Raw genomic sequence first — 14,880 nt, forward strand, 5'->3', positions numbered from 1 at the left:
CTCTTCCTAATAGGCTTACTGTAAACGTATCATTACACCTTTTAAATAGTGTTTTCTTTTTGTCAGATCTGTTGTTTATCTGATTGATTTTATCATGGGGAGAGGGTGGTTTGCCAAATTTGACACATGATATTTGTTCTGGGCCTAGATTAGCTGGACCCAAATAATGAGGATGATGGATGCTGCAAGATGCAATTTTTTTTTGCTTGCTCTTGAGCAGTCCTAAGGAAAATGATATTTGATATTCGCTGCATCAGAGATTTGTTCAGTCTCATTATTGCTATTTCAGTTCGCTATAAAGAGGGCCTAAGTGAGGAGGACTCTGAGAATGTGAGACTTGAATATTTCTCATTAAGGACATGCAAAGACAATAGGAGGAGTGGGACATCTGCCAGAGGTGGTGGGCAGAGAAAGTGGGTCATTGATGCCTTCTATCAAAATGACAGTTCCCAGTGGGAGTTCCTCATCAGGGACTGCTTGGGAGCAGTGGAAAGGTAGTCAGTTTTGTTGGTGATGGGGGTGATCAGGAGCTGGCATTGTATCCATTGCATCCTCCCCTAACTGTACCACTGCATGACCTGCTGGTGGGAAATGTGCTGTACAAAGACAAGGATACTGCCTGCATGGTAGGAGTCCTGCACAAGTTTAGAGATGTCAGGAAGGTGCTGACAGCCTGTGCTTTTCAGATTTGCTAACCCTCTGATGCACAGTTTGTTTAGCTGTGCTATCAGGGTAGCAGGCCTTTCCCTGCTGTTTTGTGGTGGTCAAGCTAGTTAAATGCAAGCTTCTCATATATTGGTTTGCTCACTACTCCTGAAGTTTGCATGTGTTGTTTCAGGAAGCAGATTATAAGAATTACTTTTGTTTCAGCAAAACACTCCTAATTTGAACTTACAGAAGCTATTTTTGCTCTGGTTGGCCCTCAGACTGAGGTGAAAATCCCATACATTCCTGGCTGACTGCTGTTTGGGGAACCTGCTCTGTTTTTGTGGACTAAGGGTGAAGGACAGAAGTCTACCACAGGACCAAGGGGAGAGCTCTTCAGATGAGGTAGCAAGGAGCTAAGTTACCTCCATATAGACAGGTTCATTTAACCTTTCAGCACATCTTGTAGACCTTAGTGCTTTGGATCTATTCCCTACTGTAGGCTATTCCCTGAATTGGTCTTACCTAAATGTACCTGTCCAAAAGCTAGGTGTCTAGCCTAAACTAGTTAGACAGCTTGCATCTAGGCTCTGCTGCCAGTGGGGAGAGAGAAAGGTGATCCATCTAGCGTGTTTTATATAGACACACTTGATCATCTCTGAACCATCTCATGTTTCTATTCTTTATGAAGGATTTAGTGGCTGCATCATTTATAGGTACCAGAGCCTGACACCCAGCTTTGGTATCTGTGTTGAAGAGGCTAAAAAGATGTACTGTCCACAAAGATCCAAGCTGAAGATGGACGCAGAGGTGGTTGATTGCCATTCTCATGTCAGGGGGTGGTAGCACAGATGGAATTTAATCTCTAAGCATTTTTGCTTAAATGTAATGCAGGCGTGTACATCCAAAGTGCTTTCCAGATTCTGGCTTCATTGCTGGCTTCATGGGAAATTTTTACTCTGCAGCTGTTTTCTGCCTAGACACAAAAGGAATGGGTTCTCTGTAACATATAATGACACATTTTGCTGGAGGGACAGACACGGATGTTTTACTGAAAAAAAAAGACAAGAAAAAAGAAGACCCTGTTAAACAAAATTCATCTTCCTAGTTGCAAAATGGGCAGTTATTATTAAGTTATTTCTGTGAAAGTTCCTGCTAGAATGTATTTTCTTTTGCATTTAAACTTGATTGGTATCTCTTCATTAGTGAATCCTTAGGAAGAGCATTTCCTTGTATTAACTGGCTGGGTTGCCAGATGCAGAAACTGGCAGAGAGTAAAACTCAGATGGTCACCGCCTGCATACTACACAGCCTTCCAGGAGGGGGAGTCACCAGGAACTTATGAGTTGGTTAATACATCTTTAAAAGGGGGCACATCTTTCCTTGGTGCTCATACCTGTTCCCCTCTGTTCAAATAAACACTGGCTTTTGCCTTTGTCAGGAGTATCACTGATCCCTTTGCAAAAGTTTACTTGCCTTGTTAAAGTCTCTGCTAAAATACTTTATTCTTGGTCATGAGGGGTCATGCATTTTTATGCCAAGCCAAGGACTTTTGGGTACTGAATATGCCTAGATTTCAGCACCTACCAATGCTGGAATCTTTGCTTCAATCCGAAAGAAATATGGAAACACAACATTAATGTAGGCACCAAAAAGAGGATTTATTTAATTTCTAAAAGTCAGATGTTCAGTTGAAACTAGTTGTCTTTCTTCCTTTCTAATTAACTGAGAGTCATATCACAAATCTTCCTAAAGCACTTACTTAGTGTCACGTAAGCCACTCTTTGGAATTACCTTTTTCTCTACTGATTTTAAAGATTAATGCCAGCCCTGCTTGCCATTGTTTTCTCCTGGATGTCAGTGAGAAGCTGGATGTTGATGCAGAAATTAAGCACCTCAAAATCTTTATGGATCTAGGTCTAAGCCGAAAAATTTTATGTGATGATTTTTCTGTCTATTTCTAAATTCACAAATATCATCTTACCTTTTATTTTCACAGAGCAGAGGAGAAAAATCTCTGCATAAATCCTTTCCTCAGAAAACTACTACAACCATCTCAACACCAGTAATTGTGTTCTAAATCTTTTTAGCCTCAGTTCTAGTCTTTAAAGTATATTTAGAATAGCATATTTAGCTGTATTTCTTCTCTTGCCTGTAGAATGCCAGGCACACCAATAGAACCATATGAATAATAAATTATAATACTGTTTATCATTTAAATTGTTATAGTTTAAAATTTTTCTCTCAAGTGTTTCCTCTAGAAATCCATTCAGCCCTCCCTGATGACACATTTGGATGAACATTTTTCAAATGTGAATGCCTAAAGTTAGTCATCTAGAGCTATATTTAGGCACAAAAATGAATGACCTAATTTTCAGAGTTGCTGATTACTTATTTTGACATATTAATATGAATTTAATAGCTTAGCTGTAGGTGCCAAAATCTAAAGTGTTAGTTTTTTTGCTGTGAACAACTTGTCTATCAAACTGCTGAACACATGCAGAATTAACTTGCTAATGACTCATGACAATATGCCATATAAAAACAATGTTAGATTGATTCATTTATTTGTTTACATGGTTGGGCAGGCTAATTTTATGCACAAAGTCCACAATGAAAGCAGAATTATAGTGATTTGAAGAGAAAAGCACATATTTCTCCCATTTCATATCAAGACAATGGTGAATTCTGTGTGAAGAAAGCACATCCTCCGGTTGTTCTTTGTCATATGCCAAAGAGAAATAGAATCTAAAGATATTTTGCTCGTTCGATCAGAAAGCAAACTTAGTTTTTCCTGATGACTTTCATTGTGTCAAGAGTTGAGAAAAACTGGATACCACACAATAAATTGACACATATTGTAAAGCAAAAGCCTTTCAGAAGCATTATGAGCCATATGTTCATTTTAGAGATATCCGGTGCCACTTTGAAACATGACTTGCTTGTTGTTTAAAGACCCAATTAATCAAAGTGCTTGACTACTTACATTAATGGGTCACAAGCATTTGCTTAAGGGCATTGCTGAATAGGGGCTTAATAGCCTGATTTGTTATACCTTCTCCAGCTGAGTTTGAGAAGGTCCCTAAACTACTTTGAGGATGCCCAGGACTATTTGAGAGTAAGGACTGTCAAACTGTAGTGTGAATGTCAGGACTTAGACTTTAGAGTAACAAATACCCTTTGTTTAGGGTGTTTTGCTGTTCTCTGGTTTTACACTGAATTATTCTTGATATGCACAAGGGCTTTTCGTAAAGGAAGAGATGAAATGAGGATCAGCTGTTAGGTTTCCTCATCTATAAGAGGTGGTCTCTGGGCTCCAACAGTGGGGAGTTTCTTATGAGCCCACCTACTGCACTTAATTTGCTTGCAAATACTTCAAGGAGAACAGTTTGAATACAAGTAAGCTGAGTGAGAACTGCACAGCTCCACCTGACATTACATTGACAGCAGGTGGTAAATGTGGATGGAAGTGCCTGACTATCGCTGAATAGTCCCTTCAGCATCAGCAGCTGTGTGATCACTGGGGAGTTGTTTGGTTACATGTGTTTTTTTCACATCTGTCATTTTAACTAAATTGATGGTCTAAATGTATAGTGTCGTGCACAGGAACATTACATGGATTTATGACAGCTGAAGTGTATAGCACCTAAAGGATTTGGGGTCCGTGAAGCAGTGAATGGATTTCAGAAGAGCATGATTTTCATCTGTGGTATATATAAGCTTGATCCATTATTCATCATGCTATGCAGAAGAGAATTGCACACCGGGTTTGCAGGTTTGTCTTCTGGCATTTCAGAAAGAAGAAAAAGGAGTTTAAGGGAAAGATTTATATGTTTATGTTGCCTCTGTTTATGATGTGAGCGAAATAAGTCCAATTTCCTCCTAATTAGATTATAACAGGTGCAAGCAAATCCAACAGAAGGGAGGCCGTATATCTATACAGCATTTGGTATGAGTGCAGCAGGGAAATGGGAAGCATCTCTCAGCCATGCATTTCTCCTCCTACGGTCTGACACCTGCCATGTGCTGTGCCATTGGATAGCAGCTTTAGTGGGCTCAGTGAGGTGGCTTCACCCTGGATCAGGTAGCACAGCTGAATTCAGCTAAACCAGCTGAGAAAGCAAGTGTAAATCACCTTCTGAGACTTTTTTTTCACTCTGTGCCTTGTTCTGAGAACTATGTTGCTTTGGGTCCTCCTGTTCCCTCTCCTGCACAGACTGTTTCATGTAGGCTTGGCTCCACTGCTATTGCCTGTGTGGAAGGCATCACAGTCTTTGCTGCTTCTCCACTGCTGCTCCTACCTCACTTTCTACTCCACCCTCCCTGCCTCCAAAGGAGCAGTAAGCAAAGAAAAAGCACATCCTACATGCAGACATTGCATCCTCCAGAAGCTTAAGCTGAGATGCTGAAATGTGAGCAGAGAAAGCTTGGGGAAGGCCATGTTTTCTGCCAGCATAGTGGTGTGGTAGACAGTTGGAGTCAGAAACCTTTGGAAGTGTCATGCTAAGAACCACCAGAACTTGCCTGTCAGAAATTTCAGGTTGTTCTGGTATCTACAGATGAAGAGATGAAATTCTCTTCAGATTTGCACTGGTGAAGTTTTATTGACATCCCTCTGATATACTTCTGATAATGAGAATGGAGTCCAGGTGGGCACATACTGTACAAGGGTTTTAAGAAGATGGATGTGTCACCTCTGCTTTTAAGCAACCCAGGGAGAAATGTTGCTTCAATTAAAATAAAAAATAATGAGTCGAGAAACTTTCACGACATTATAAAGGAGGGGCAGATTTTCTACTTGCATTTTGAGTTTATAACTTCATATAACCTTGTAGCCCAGAAGGCCAGCTGTATCCTGGGCTGCATCAAAAGAAGTGTGGCCACCAGTTCAATAGAGGTGATTCTCCTCCTCTACTCTGCTCTTGTAGAGACCCCACCTAGAATATTGTGTCCAGTTCTGGAGCCCCCAACACAAGGAGGGCATGGACCTGTTGAGGCAAGTCCAAAGGAGGATCACAAAGATGATCAGAGGGTGGGAACACCTCTCCTATGAAGACAGGCTGAGGCAGTTGGATCTATTCAGCCTGGAGAAAAGAAGGCTCCAGGAAGATCTTATAGAAACTTTCCAGTACCTGAAGGGGCTGTAGGAAAGCTGGGGAGGGGCTTTTTAGAAGGACTTGTGCTGATAGGATGAGAGGTAATGTTTTTAAGCTGGAAGAGCGTAGATTTAGGGTAGACATCAGGAAGAAATTATTTAGTGTAAAGGTGATGAGACACTGGCTCAGGCTGCCCAGGAAAGTTTTGGCTGCCCCCTCCCTATATGTGTTCAAGGCCAGGTTGGATGGGGCTTTGAACAACCTGGTCTAGTGGAGGTGTCCTTGCCCATGCAGAGGTGTTGGAACTAGATGATCTTAAAGGTCCCTTCCAACCCAAACCATTCTATAAATCTATGGCTCAGATACATAAGAAGCATGAAGATCTACTTTTTAATTAAACTGAAAATATGAGATCTGAAATCCTGTTTGATTAGGACATTAACGTTGTTCTTTAAAAACTGGTACTGAAACACAAAATCCAGAGGATTAATTTATGATTATTATTATTTTTATAGACAAATGCACAGAATCATTACTGGTAGTGGACTTAATTTTCTTGCTGGTAAAATGAAATATTCTGATGTCATATAGTGTATTTATGAGGAAATAAGGTCTAATTCTGTGTAAATACATGTAAATAAATTTTAGCATTGCTTCAGACTCCTAGTGAGATCATAATGATACAGCAGTGGAAATACTGTCAGAAACTGGCAGAAGCCAGCCTGGCAGGAAATTCCAAACCCAATGGCAAGCTTCCCTAGCCTATTGGAAATTAACTGCTGCTCCATTAAAACAGTGGTTGGAGATATGTCGTATGGGAAAAAGACTGAGTTTTTAATATGTAGTTGTGCAGATGGGTCCTTGTGAAGTTTATGGTGTGATATTAATTTACCTTTAGGGAGAAGCCGAAATCCAAACTATAAAGAAAAAACCAGTTCCACAGTCAGGATCTGTGAAAAACCCACAATTTTTGCAGATAATGCTCTTGACTATTCAAGAAGGCATGTGACAAAATGCATTTACAGCAATTTATGGCTAGATAAGTAAACACCATAATTCTGCATGGTTTTACAACCTGGATTTTCTCTCTACTTCTCTTTCCTTTTTACCATCATTTCCTTTGGTGCTATATTCTTACCTGATTTTGGTATGTATTTTGAGAAACAGCTCCAGACTCGCCTACATAGAGATCTATTAATAGCTATTCATTCTCTAGGCAGGTGCTCTAATTCCACTGATAGTGTGTCTTCTTTTGAATTAGCTCATAGAAAGACCATCTCTCCATGATAAGTCAGAGTGGACTTAAACTAATTCAGACTAAGTCTCTCCTATTTTGAAATAAAAGAGCCTATCCAAAAATTGGTGGAGGAAAGACTTATTTTTCTTTAAAGTTGATGCTGTCTCAGTCTAAACAAGTTTGTTTTTTTTGTGTGTGTGTGTATGTGTAAACAATCTGTGTGTTCTGAATTACATTTGCAAGCTTTTGTGAGTACTCCTACTCATGTTCACGTGCAATTCCACCTACAGCAATCTGAGATATCTCTTCCCCACATCCTCTGCTGTTTACCACAGCGGCTCTGTCAGAAGGTCCCGCCAGGGTGGCAGATAGCAGAGGGGAGTGCCCCTTCAAGTCTCTCTGCTGCACTTCAAAGGGCACCGTCTTAGCGCAGACCTGGTTTCACTCATCAGTTAAACTGGATTATGAACTGGAATGCTGAAGAGAGCACTTGCTCACTTCTTTTGACTCTGTTTTGGAGGTGCCTTATGGTTGCAGGGGGCACAGCTGGATGCAGTGTCATCTTGTGCTGCTGCAGTGAGATTAACAAGGTGCAGAGATTTGTCAGAAGATGCCTGAGAGGTGGTTTGTCTAAGTAGCCCATCCAGGGGTCTGGACATTATAGACTAGTATTCTTTATCCCATCATTGTATGAAAGACCTTATGTGGTGTCTTTGATAGTTTAGGGGTCTTGAGAACTGGCCCTGTGATGAGAGGCTGAGGGAGCTGGGGCTCTTCAGCCTGGAGAAGAGGAGGCTGAGGGGACAACTCACTGCTCTCTACAACTACCTGAGAGGAGGTTGTGGTGAGGTGGGTGTTGGCCTCTTGTCCCTAGTGACTAGCGATAGGACAAGAGGAAGTGGGGTCAAGTTTTGCCAGGGGAGCTTCAGATTGGAGACTAGGAAAAATTTGTTCAAAGAAACAGTGGTGAGGCATTGGAACAGGCTGCCCAGGGAGGTGGTAGAGGCACCATCCCTGGAAGTGTTAAAAAAATAGGTAGACGTGGTGTTTTGGGAGATGGTTTAGTGGTCAGGGGTTGTAAGGCAGACAGTTGGACTTGATGATCTTGAAGGTCTTTTCCAACCTTGATGATTCTGTGATTCCATGACTCTGTGATATTTTTCTGTAAAAGGTGAATTTATGACCTGCCCAAATTGGGTCAGACTTTTTTAAGATCAACAAGGAATATTTTTCAGCTTCTGTACTAGGTCCATTTGAAAGTCAGGTTCCTCTGAAAGCCAGTTGTTCAGAATTGTGCCCAAAAATAACATTCAAGAGAACTGTCTGTTCTCCTTTAACCTTGCTCTCAAAGCAATGGCAACAAAAATTTGTTTTGGTCCTCCTGAGTCTTAAAAAAACATTAAGGCCAGCACTGAGCTCAGGCACTTGAAATTTGGCTGTATTACAAAGGACTGAAATGAAGGCATTTGCCCTCGTAAATGTCTTAGCAGAGGGGTCATTACCTGTGTTCTCTCTATGGCTGGATTAAGCGCACTGCAGCTGAGGGTGGATTGGGCTAATAAACTCAGGAACCCACAGGAAGCCTGTAGTAGTTAACAGCAGGGAAAGAAATCACCGTGCATGTTGTAGGGAGCATTATTATAGGAAAGCTTTCCTTGCTCTAGTGTCCATCTCAAGGACAGGGAGAGGGTGGGCTGCTTGGGCCACTTTATTTTCTTCAGACTGTTTTGTTTCTGTGGCCTCAAAAGTCAAAAGCAGGTATGTTAATTAGTTGTGAGAAGCAAGGTGAGTTGCATAATAACAACTGCAGGTGATGCAGAGCCTGTCCCATCCTGAGATGTGCAGAAATCTAGCTTGCCAGTATAGTTACCGTTCAGGTCAATCAGCTGCAGGGAACATATCTGAGTATGACTCTTTTGTGCTGCACAATATGCACATTCTCCTGTGGTCCATCTATTTATTTGTAGGAGAGCAGGGCTGCTTCGGCATTGCTTGCAGTTACCATTACGCAAAGTGTGTATCTAGTCAGAATGGATTATTGTGTCCATTGCAAAGCCCAAAGCATACATGTCCAAGTCTACAGGTACAGCAAAACAGAACGTTTGAGCAGTTTGTAAAATCAAATGAGACCTTTCTTTTCTAGGGATGACTGTTAAATGGGTGTGGATTTTCTTTTCATTGACACTTGAGTGATGAATGTAGCTGAAAATGAGTGACTATGCGTGTGAATAATTGCTCATCCAGTCTGTTTGATCATAGCCAAGTCCCTATGCAGCCATTCTCACATATGAATGGAGCACGTCTATGCTGCCACACAATGTGGGCCTGTTTGAAGATACAATGACTACACCTAGATCCCGGATATATTAATGCTCTGGTGATTAAATGCTGCAGGGAGGCTGAGTAGATGTAGGGTCGGTTTAACTCTGTGTGCATGCCACAAGAAAGGCATCAGAATGTTCTCCTTGCCTGGGAGCCAATGAGGCCTTTGAAATATATGTTATGGGCCTCCTTAGGGATATTTAATATTAATGTGAACATTTCACAATGCTAATGGCTAAATAAAGCTGCAGCTGTATCCATCTCTTATTCCAGCTCAGATATTTTCTATATCCTGTTCATTGTGATATCTGGCTGAAGCTGAAGATCTAAAGGAGCACTTTTTGGCCCCCATGCCAACCCCAGAATATTTATTTTTTTTAAGAGTGTGTGGTCATTAATATTTTTGGTGCAATTGAAAGTAAGACTCTTCACATTGCCTGGCCCATATAGGGAGAAAGAGATCCTATTTGTATCTGTGAGAAGGAAAGTATTAGTAGAACTGCTGTGAAAACACATTTCTCTCATCACTTCCTTAGGCTGGTCAAGGCGGCCCTGGGTAGAGATTCAAAATGGGTCAAAAGAATAAGAAGCAGAGGACCACATAATTCAGATGTGGGATTAATTTCCATCCCTTAACTCTGCACAGCATGGATTGTGCATGTTTAGTGGTCACTAAACACCACCTCCTGGCTGGGCTAGCCATGTTTCCTGTACACGGAGCAGGTGGGACTGTTAGTGCATGAGGCTGGTGCTGCTCTGAGAGCTGACAGAGGCAGCAATTTGCCTGGAATATGCAGAGCCATAAAAGCAGCTGGGAGCCTTTTCTCTCTGGCCAAGTAGCTGTATTTATATTCACCAACCAGAGGCATGTGCAGGCATTAGAGAAATGGCTTTTGTTTTTTTAATAAAGGTCCTGTTGTTGGGCCTTGCAATATGGTGGTATGTGGAGCAGATGTTTCAAGGACCTTACTGTATAAAGTCTTTATTATTTAGGTGCCTGCAAATGTTGGGGTTAGTGCTAATGATTCAGACCATTGTTGGATCATGGGTAACTTCTGTTACTTGAGACTGGGGACATAGGTATGAACAACAGGTCTTCTGAAGTAGTTGTTCTCAGCATTGGATGTACATTTAGGGAAAAAGATGGGAACTAAATGCAAGACTCTTGAGAGTTTCAGCTGCAGTGTACTGAAATGCTAAACAAACAGCTGCTCACGTGAAAAGACAAACCTAATTATGTGTCAACTTCTACTTTTTAAAATCAATTTATTTGCAACATAATACCAAAGTAAATAATTCCTTTCAACTTCATGCTGGCTGTTTCAGAGATACCTTCTGAGGAGCAGTTATCTGTTGTCAGCAATAAAATGCTCTCTGCCTTGTCATTGCCCCAGGTTATTGGTGGACAATTATTCTTTCTACTTTGTAAGAACTAGCATGCAGGTTTCTCCTGCCTTTATACATGTGGCTAACCATGCATGCAGATCTGTCATAATCCCAAGGTAATGGTAGACTTCTTTTGTATCCCAATTGTCCTATGACCTTCCTTCTCCTAGATGTTTTCTTCTACCTTTCTTTGCCATGCTGTATGAACATACCCTACTCTCTGGTTTTGTTCTTGTTTCTTTTGATGAAGTAGTTATTGATTTTTCTTAAGTGTCCTTCCAATGGGATTTAATTCTTACTCACCATCCCAGTAAATTTTTACATTGCTGTCTATGTTTTATATGTACACACTTGCTCTTCCTCTAGGTTTTGCTTTCAATGTATTTTGATGTTCTCTAACAAACTCTGCCAGTTCTTATCTATGCTCTCTCCTTGCCAACCTCTCTGTCCCCTGCCTGTTGTCTTCCCATTCTTACAGACCAGGACTATGCTTCCCTTATTTCTTTTGGCTTTGAACTCACAGGCAGATTATGTCTAGACAAAATGAATTTATCCCAGTATTTCTAGGTTGCTTTGTTTCAGCGTAACATGCTCTTCTGCCAAGCCATAGTACCTGTGGCTAATCATTCCTCATCCTTCTGTCTGGTGTATATCCCACCTACTGTCTTACATATTTCTTAGTGAAGGTTTTTCTTTTTTGACATTACAGATAATTTTTTTCCTTTTCTTTCAAGTTTGGCAGCTCAATCAGTTCGGTTTGTGTCAGTGGTAATTTTAAAGTTGTAAAAAAGAAAATTCACCCTCTCTGCAAACAGTACTTTGTTTCTCATTCTACTGTGGGAAGGCTCCTCTTTCCTACAGTCCCAAAAAACCAAGGCTCACCCTTAATAACATAATTTTTTAAAAATAAGTATTAATATTTCTTATACTTTTTCTTATTTTGGACATGGCCCATAGGGATGGTTTTTAAAACACTAACCTGAAATTCTACTGAGAAAGGAATTAAATTAAAGTATTTGCATAATGTCTTCTAAAAAGATGGGTTTCATGATAGGTGACACCAAAATGTATTGCATAAGAATGTGAGTCACCTGGAGCAGAAAAAAGTGCAAATAATTTGTGAAGAGATTAGTGGAGTAGAAGAGGCCTATGTAGGACATTGATATTGTGAAATGGTGAGATTTCATTATGTCAATTGTTACACTGCACCTTACCAAAGAGAACTGCCCACACTTACTTCCTTGTTTCACTACAGGACGATCCTATAGACAAAGAAGCCCAGACTGGTAAGCTTCAGAAAGAACCATTTTGCAGCCACCTTGGGAAAAAAAAAAAAAAGGATATTAGCTGTTACGTTCTTGTATCACAGGATGAATTTGAATTAATATTTTCTCCATCTTCTTGGCATTACTTCAGAAATACATGGTTTGGTAGGAGGGGGGATTTAACAAGCTTTAGGCAAGCTCTGCTAAATCCACAGTATACAGGGTACTGGACGACATGCACTGGAATGCTGATTCCATGAGGCTCGGAGTCTTATCATGTCTGCAGGCAAAGACTAGAAATGCTTTTACATTAGACTTGCAAAATGTGACGTGCAGTGCAGTACTTTCTGTCTGCACAATTCTGTCAAGTTAGCATTATTAGAAACTACACCCCAGTCTGAATCTGCTTCTCTTTAGTTTTTGTTTTTAACAGTGTAAGTCATACACCTGCCTTGGGATGGCCCCAGACAGTTCAGAGAGAATTTGAAATTGTCACATCAGCTAGAATAAATATATTAGTTGATGACTATTTGATAGATAGAACCAAGATACATAACCTACATTCAATTCTTCATCTTGTCATTGGCCTACTAAGCTGAGACAAGTTATGTCCTTTCTTATGCCTTTATTTTTGCATGTTTAATGTGGTCTCTGTTCCTGTGATAGTCAAGTGCTTCTTATTCTTGTTAACGCATCTGATCTCAAAACATGACTCTGAGGCAGGAAAATACTATCTTTTTCAAATGTAGATAGGAAGCTGAAATGAAAAGTGTTATGTTCATACCACCAAGCGTGATCAAGTAATATTTGACTCCAATGACTTTGGACCGAGCCAGCAGCTTTAGAGAGCAAATGATCTGAAACACCTACCTCCCTGTTGAATAATAATCACAAAAATCTCTCCTGTAATGAACATAATGCTTAGGTTAGTCTGGGTATGAGAAAGGCTCTGCTGAACAGGTCTCTGAGAGACAAGGTGTTTTTTTTTTTTCCCAAGACATTTTGGTGTAGAACTCCAAATGAACTCAAAGAGAAGGTCTGTGCCCCAGGGACTTTGCCCTGAATTGCCCACTAGGTCTGTTGCACAACAAGGAAGTACTGGTGGATGCGGCTCTACAAAGAGAAAATCCTTATACTTTGCTGTTTTCCTAAGTGGAAATTCCAAAAGAAGCGCAACCTTCCTGCATGATATACAAGAAAAATTTCTTTGCTCTAAAATGCAGAAAGTGCTTCCGACTTACTTTTCAGGTGAAGGGCTCTACCTAGAACCAAAGAAGATATTATTTAGGAATAATTATCCTTTGTCTAGGAATAAAAATGTAGGTCCCCATTGTCTCTGGGAGGTCATGTGCAAACAGAAATACGGGAAAAACTGCCAGAGCAACTGATTAACTATCATGACCCAGCCAATATTTACTTCCTATCTTGGAACTGTCTTTTAAGCATTAAAGAAAAACTGGTGAGAAAGTATTGTGCTTTGTGGGTGATTTGCAGTACCAGCCTCTGAAAGGAACAGAGTCTCACTGTTATGTTTAGAAAACAGGTTTTTCTCCTGTTTAAAGATCCAGGCTCCAAACTCACAGGCTGTCTATGCTGACTGCCTAAAACTGCCTTCAAAACTACATTTGCTTGTTATGCACTGGAGCCTGTGAGTGTGGCCATACGTGCTACAATGTTGTCCTCTCTTTAGCCATCAGGATTCCAGGTACCCTAGAAAGGCCAGTGGGCTTGTACATGCCATAGCTGCCTTCAGGCAGTTTGCAGGCTGCCAAGGCACTGCTGCGTGGATGAGGCATGGAACATGCTGCTCACCTGGGGTCTGCATATGTACAGATGCATCTCTATTGTCAAGTTGGTTTCCCTGCTTCTCTGTTAGGCTTCTAACCTGCTTCCTTCCAGTGAATGATGACTGGTCCACAGGAAAAGTGGACTCTTTGCAGCCAGCTGAGAGCCAATTCCTCTACAGCATGCTGGTGGTTTCCCTTGTATTCACATGGTGAATTCTCCTCTTGGACCTTTGGCTCTAAGATGTGATCAATTATTTCTTTGTGCTTCCTCCCCCAACCCCCGCTTTTGTTTGGAGCATCAGAAATAACCTGAGGCACAGGCCAGAGCAGTATTTCCATAGCAAGGGCTGTACCATGAGGGCTTATGGCATGAATTTGTCAGTATAAGACCTGGTGGGATATTGTTGGAGGTTAGGACCAGGCAGGGTTGATAAGGAAAAAAATCTTCATCAATACCACCTTTGGGAAGGGATCTGTTTTGAGGATTTCTCTCACCTTTGTATGGAGAAGATCAGATGATTCACTCCAAAAAAGAGATTGGGAAGCAAGTGGTAATTATGCAATATCAGGATATCACAATCTGAGAGTAAACTGGGAGTTAAGTTGATAGGCAGTGTAGGCTTACGCCTTATCTGCAATACCTATACTTTGGTTTGCAACTTATCTCTGCTCTGGAGCAGCCAAAGCATTTTTCCAGTGGTGCAGAGGACAGTTCATAGCCTATAGCTGCTCACATGTGGGCCACTCTGCTCCTCTTATGCTGGAGCTCAGGGCTTGAGCCCTTACAAATACACTCTAATTAGAGCTTTAGTCTTTCCATTGCCTGGAAAGTACTGTGATGTACCCCAGGAAAGCAGAGTCCTCTAACCTGGGAGGAAGAGGCCTGGATTCATTTTCTTGCTTTACCACCATGGCTCTGGTTCTTTTTACTTAGACGTTATCATATGCCTTCCAAGCCTTTTCTCTTCTGTTGAATTATTAGCCATGAAATCCTCTAGTGGAGTTGCAGCTTCGGCTGTGAAAAAGTGTTTTTGCAAGAGCATGTTATATCCATTCTCTACAAAACAAGCTACTCCTCAAGAAATTCTGCCAGCACTGTGAATCTGTGAGGAGGTTTATGCAAAGTTGTGCTAAAAACATGG

The sequence above is a fragment of the Apus apus genome, chromosome 1, assembly GCF_020740795.1.
Source record: "Apus apus isolate bApuApu2 chromosome 1, bApuApu2.pri.cur, whole genome shotgun sequence".
Lineage (NCBI taxonomy): Eukaryota > Metazoa > Chordata > Aves > Apodiformes > Apodidae > Apus > Apus apus.